The sequence below is a fragment of the Varroa jacobsoni genome, unplaced genomic scaffold (assembly GCF_002532875.2).
Source record: "Varroa jacobsoni isolate VJ856 unplaced genomic scaffold, vjacob_1.0 scaffold_703, whole genome shotgun sequence".
NCBI classification, from domain to species: Eukaryota; Metazoa; Arthropoda; class Arachnida; order Mesostigmata; family Varroidae; genus Varroa; species Varroa jacobsoni.
The window spans coordinates 81618-88351 of record NW_019213605.1 but is presented as its reverse complement, the minus strand read 5'-3'; the positions used below and the strand labels follow the sequence as shown (position 1 = coordinate 88351).

General features: G+C 43.7%; 1 protein-coding gene and 1 long non-coding RNA gene across 2 annotated transcripts in view; one reads left to right on the top strand and one right to left on the bottom strand.

Annotated features, from left to right (window-relative positions):
* The window catches only part of LOC111262817 (protein turtle), a 79721-nt gene that overhangs the window by 20927 nt on the left and 52060 nt on the right, over positions 1-6734 (top strand). The gene's annotated exons all lie outside the window — the stretch shown is intronic.
* LOC147753150 (uncharacterized) overlaps positions 1-6734 on the bottom strand; it is an 86361-nt gene that overhangs the window by 50431 nt on the left and 29196 nt on the right. The window contains exon 2 of the long non-coding RNA XR_015312055.1: positions 5775-6059. This is a non-coding gene — a long non-coding RNA (uncharacterized LOC147753150). The remainder of the gene's footprint in view (positions 1-5774; positions 6060-6734) is intronic.

Sequence of the window (6734 nt, the reverse complement as noted above, 5' to 3'; positions counted from 1 at the left end):
CTCATTTACACTTTGTTCTACTACTTTCACTGTGTGATTCGCATATATGCGACATATTCCTCAAGAAGGCTATATGTAGAACGTCGATACCCCCCCCCCCCTCACTTTAGTTGTTACTATACACTTATTACAGATATGTAGTTGGTCTAACCATAATTTGTTTACCAGAAAGAAGCTTTTAGCTAGCCAGGCTACTTGCTAAGCTAACTGCTATCCTCGCTGAAGACGGATGTTCACTAACGATGAAGTTTCTGGCCTCTCGGTGCGTACGGAAAACGTTTCTGTTAGCTCCGCTTAGTGGCTGCGTGCTCTCTACCTCTATGAACAAGTCAGACGACGGAAAAAACAAAAGACTTGGGGAATGCAAATGGTGAAAACGATGCTACGAGACGCTGATCCACAGCAGCAGCAAGAAAACCCCATCTGAGTCTACTCACGTCGGCATCCTCCAATACAACTTTGTTTGCCCTCGCAGCCGGTGCTTGACAACACTATACATTGATCTGGAATGCGGCTGTGTCGGAGCTTTGTGTCTCGGAAATCGCGTTCCAGCTTCTTGCCTCCACGCTCAGGCGTCACTACAAAATGCCGACCCTCGCTAGACCACATACGGAGTGATCCGATAAGAAAGGACTTTTTTTACAAAAAACATGATTTTTAGGTTGAATCACATAATTGACTTAGGCTATACTTAGCGTGCGTTCAGCGGAAGTGGTCAATTATGTGTTGAACATGTTTTTCTAAGCTGTCGAGTTTGTGTCTAAGGTATAGTGTCCAATACAATGTTGAACATAGACTAACTAATTATTCAGCAGTGCGCTAACTTTGCCATGAAGTTGATTATGAAATTATAATCGACTGAACAACGAATTGAGCATTTTAAGGAAGCAGAACTTGACGCTTTCATGGACGGCATTCGACCTTAATATTAACAATGAGTGCCATCACCTAGTTGGCAGCGTAGCAAAAGAACGTGGAAGTACCTAGTTATCCTCTGCCCTATAGGTTGTTGTAATACTAGCGTGCATCCGAAAAAACGTTATATGCGGTTTGTCCTTGGCCACATGTTCGCTCACACTCAACGGCTGATATTTCCTAGACTGTAATGATTATGTCCTTGCACTTACACGCGTTATCCTTTGTTTCCCAAAAAGTAAGAATAATTCCATTTACGTATAGAATAACCCAGCGTAAAATCCCAGTCAGCTGGTACACGATGCATCGCGCTGCTCGTCGCCATCACAAACAGCCATCACACATACAAGCATACGTCTACATGCCATTGCTTTTCTTTACTCGAAGACTCTTCAACTATGCCTTAGTAAACTCGTTGCCGCAAACGATGTCAAGTTTCTGCTCAAATGCGGCTGGAAATGGCGGCAACAGTAACCCCGGGTCGGTCGGCTGCTAAGGCGCAGTTTTTCCTAGCAAGCGAAAAGAGAAGTTCGGGGGGGGGGGGGGCGGTGCAAGCACAAAAACAGAAATAAAAATTCCGGCCATGCAGAGCTAGTCGGCCGCTCGGAGGTCTAGAGGCTAAAGCTCCGCTCATGAGCCCCAAACCAGTAAGCCTACCCGGTGAAAAGCCTTTCTGGCAAGGACGAGATCGAGCCGGACAGGACGACATTTGAGTCAAACGAAAATCCTCAAGGTTCCGGCTTGCACTTTCCCAATCCCGTTTTACTTTCATTGTATTCTCGAGCACCCTTCTTTTTTTTCAATGTAGAGCACGCAGCAATCAGCAACGTTCGCTGCTGCTACCGCCCGTACTGAATCCGTCTCTATGCAGTTTGCCTTTGCAAACTCAATTAAGGCCCTATTATATATATATATATATATATATCCTCTTTGGGCTCGTGTAGTTAACACGGATCTGTCGAGGAGCTAATACTCACGATACATATAGCTTCGCGATCCCTTGAGCAGACTTGGGGGTGTAAGCCAGGAATCGAGAAGTAGCAGACGAAATACGCGGCAAGAAGATTGGTTTGGTTCGTTCGTTGCTAAACCTTTTGCCTGTGGGTGCGTTGCAGTACGCGAGCAAACAGTCAACCAGCAGCAACTTGTTCTGCTGCATTTAGCCTCGATGGTACAATGGCGATTCTTCCAGTGAACAGGTAGTGGTTCATAAATGTCGCATTCCATCCCAACTGGCAGCCGCCAGTGGTGGTGGGTAGCCGGTGAAACCTTGAACGCCTCAAGCAACTCCAGCATCAGTAGACAGGCATGGCGGACCACAAGTGGCGCCGGAAGCCGCTGTGATTTGGTCTTCTCAACACATTCGCCTTTCGATAAAAACACCGACTACATTCTCACCACAGATTTCTACGATAGAAGTGTTAGCCTTGTGGTAATGTGCTGTATTGTACTATCCTACACTACCTACAGCATAATCTTCAACACATTTTGTTGCTGCTCGTAGATACTGTGCTTCGAGGTGACAATATTTCCGCTTTGAAATTTTTCTAAAAGTTTTTATAGTCTCTCCAGGCTGCAAGAGTGGTAAGGTGCGTTGTCAAGAGTCTACGATGAGGTGCATTCCAGCAAAACGGGGGTTAGGTGGGACGCTGGGTCTGCTTTCCATTGTAGTTCAAGTAGTTGGTAGGGCATCCCCTATAACATCCATTGCTTCTGGAATGAGTTCTGGTGCTTCCCTGCTTCCTGCGCCACATGTGGCCTAGTGCCTACAACACAAAAACCTTTGTGAGGCCATTCGGCTGCTGACGTTGGTTTATGGGTTGTGCTGGCTTGGTATTGGTGGGCTGCACTTGGCGACACTAGGCTGCGATTTTAAGATAAAGGACCATTCGTTTAATAGCGCCCTTGCGCTACCTTTACGCCAGCAACACAAGCTGCCGCGATAGCGATACCAGCAGCTAGCGTGCCTCGATGGCTCGCTTTCTGCATTACTCAGCTAGACGTTTTCGTCCGCAGTCTCCCCTGTCTCTCGTAGGCGTCGCATACATTTCAGAACAGTAAAAAACACCTTTCGCAAATAAGAAAATGAGAGAAAAAAATGGTTGTGGGTCAGCGGAAATGACGGCAGCGCCAACTGTGTGAACATTTTCATGTTTTGCATACGATGTTACTGCTTAACGTTATCGGAGACGGTATTTTGCTGGAGGTCCTCCTACCTTACAGACCCTATCGGCGTCGCAGATCCGTGTTGTATGTTCCACATTGGCTGTTAAAGGAGGCCCCACTTTTGAGATCAGCAACGAAAATAGATTGATAGAATTATAGTGGAATATTTGACCCAACCGTAAGAGAGACTGTGTTGAAATAAATTAATACGTCCACCGAACTAAAGTGTAGCAAACCATCACGAAACAATAAAAAAAAACACTACTCTAATGTAGATAAACAAAGCTGTCTTCAAGTAGCATTGTCGACCTAAACGCTGACACACTTTGACTCCCTATAAAAGATCAGAAGAGCAATCGAATACGAGATGGGTGTAATCACGATTTTGTTCTCTTCGAGGTACTCCCTGATATAGTTCTGATGAAAATTTTCTTTTGATTGCTTGATGAGGCAATGTAAAGCAGCGATAGCAGGGCTCCTGGTGAAAGGAAGAGTTGACAGTCAGCTCTAAACAGTTTCAAGCAGCTTTATCGATATTTCTATGGAAGCATACATTGTTGATGTGTTGTCCACTCCGATGAAATATATACTGTCGTGATGGCGTCGGACTGTTCGGTAATAATGCTTTTTGACTAGTACGAAAATTAGGCTTATCTAGCAGTGGTACAACTAACGAACGCTGAGTAAAAATTTATAATTTGACTACTGATTTGATACTATAATCATTGTTCTATTTATGCATTAAAATATCCGTTTATAATGTAACAACGCGCGAAGTACGGCTTCTGAACTAAAACGAAGCATCCAAAGGTTTATCGACTTGAGCTGAACGTCGGGTCCTACTCGGAAATACGTCGAGGTTTGATTTTGTCAGGCAAATAGATGTGTTTAGCATTTAATCCTTTTAGGACACATCTGTGATAAATGAACGTGGTTGCTATTCAACGATGTTATTGTGATCGGGTACAGTTTCGGAAACGGTTCCAGGTGGTTAGAGAACAAACGAATAACTTAAGAACTAAAGTATACCTGAAATGTAAATTAGTCCTAAAGAAGAAAAAAGTATTCTACCTGAAGTTCTTGTTCCAAGCAGTCCAAGAGTACTCCTGCTATACAAATAGCCCGTATGTTGAATGAATTATTGACAGTGACGTTTCCTACAACCTTCCGTCTACTGCTCTCTGTGGAGAACCCGTAGAGGCAGCATTTATTTAACGGGCTCGCAGAAATGTATTACTTGAATTTGTAACCTATTAAGCGATTCTTGTTGTATTGCAAACATCTCTATCGTTCACACATCTCTTGCTTGAGTTTCAACGTTCTGACAGATTAGTCAACGTGCACCTTGTATCGTATAAATAGCAGACAACACCAGATGGATACGTTTTTGAAAATTAAGCTAAATCTCCAACCGTATCTAGGCACGTTCCTGCTATTTAAATAGGTAATCTATCGCTTGAAGAAAAAGATCCACCTCTGTAAGCCTGTACTTTTTGCTCAACGAACTTGAAATAATCCTCTTAGAGATATATTTCAACATTGTACTTTCCATAGTGTATAATAAGGCTTGCATAATGAGGAAGTTCAAACGATTGGTGGTCTCTTTTTTTCTTGACGCTTGGTATACACGAGCCAACGCTCCCTCTGCTGCTTTATATACCGCTGCATATTATAATTACGTAATGAAATTTCAGGGACTGGTCAGACCTACCTCACGGTAAACTTAATGTGAAAACTTCGTCCTCACGGATAGCATTACCTAAGTAGAGTAGACCATTGCTCGGAAATTCCCCAGCTTGTTCAAGTCACGGAGATGCTGTATATAATATTAACACTAGGAGGTCAACGAAAGCCTTCTATCGCTGAGACTGCTACCTATTTCTTTTAGCAGAAGAAGAAGGGCCACAAAGCGCTAACTGCCATAACTCTAGGGGAACGCGCGCATATAGTGGCCCTAAAAGCAATTGCGCAGGACGCTGGTTGTGGGTGACTCTTGCGATGGCAAGTGATAGCAATCAAGGTCCTAACTATTACTATAGCAACAATCGGAGTGCTGAAGCACGCACGTTATCGTTGCCTCATCATGTTCTTGCTAGGGAAAGTCTCTCTATTTCTCCTTTGCTCTTGAAAGAGCTCTGTTATTATACCCCTGAGTGAGCGGCTGGCCACCATCTCTGTTGCCTCCTCTTCTGCTGTGTCTTCTACTGTTCTGCTGCACGCTAAAGAGTAAAGTTTAATCGTTTGTTAGCTAATTATCTTACCAACAACGACAGAAGCTGTAGGGTATGTAAACTGACAAACTTGGAAGCAGCCAGAGTGCTATAGCGACCGTTCGCTCGTTTGTCGGTTATAAAGCGTCGATACCAGCTGTAAGTCCGTAATCGTAACAAAGCGTTCGTTAGGACTTTCTACGAACACGGCACAAGGCCAGAGCCCATATTTTGGCCGTCGTCGTGCGAAAAACAGGCACATCTCGTAAGGAAAATTATGATGACATGCAACATTCATTTGGCCACTCGGCCAAACGAGGCTGTGGACCGCACAGTTGACTTGACACGTACTTATTGCCTCTTGATCAGTTGACAATTTCTGACGCCGATGGAATCATTATCATCTTCTACATAGAAAATACACAGTTACCAAGTGGTAAGCCAGTCAGCCACCCATTGCTGTCATCGATGCAGTTTACTCACAGTGCTGCTGCCGCCGCCGCCGCCTGCCTTGTGAATCGTCGAGAGCCATACTCGTTAGAACTAATACATGCTCGTGCTGATGGCCTATTTAAATATCATCGCCGAACTTGAGTCTTTTCCCCTTTTTTTTGGTAAACGGTATTTGTTGGACTTGCATTTCTTCACGTTCTTCGATTTCACATAATAAGAGAATATGCTTGTTGTTTGTTGTTCGTAACATTCTCATTTTTCAAACCTTTGCTGTCCGACCCTGGTTTCGGCGTCCATGTTTTCGCGTAAGTCGACCTGTAACAAAAGGGAATGGCACATAGAGTTATGACACTACTAAACGAAAGCGGGGCATCTCAGGGATGCACCCTAAGCGCCTCTCAGACGATTGTACAAACACATTCACGGCCCATTTTTTCCTCCGGGTTTTCCGTAATCTGTCTGCGGTTTAGCGAGATTACCCTAAGCAGATCCTGTTCGCTTGCATCGACTAATGCCGTCAATCTTAGTCCCTTCGATTACGAATGCGTTTCGCGAGCTGTTCTATTGTCTTATTAGAGGAAAATAAAGATCACATTTGAAAAATTAATTTCTGTTAGCTGGCACTGCAGGAACGGCATGAGCAAAAATGTTCTAGAAAATAATTTTTGTCGATCCAGCATATTTTCTTATTCAATCAATATAGAAAATCACAAAACATACATTTTATACCCTACTATCTACATCAATTATTTCTATAGGGGCTATTAAAGGAAAGGTCTTTTTTTTTTTTTTTTAGCTGCGTGTTATGCTATTTGTACTTCGCTTTGGCGGGAACCAGCTGCTGTAACCAGTCGTTTGGCTGAACGTTTGACTAATCCTGGCAGGACTATATCGGTGTAGCTAAGCGAGTTTCAATCTACCATCGATTTGCTTTTTACTCTCCGGTGTTAATACTAGTGACGTCACTCCTGATGCTAAATGTATCGTCTA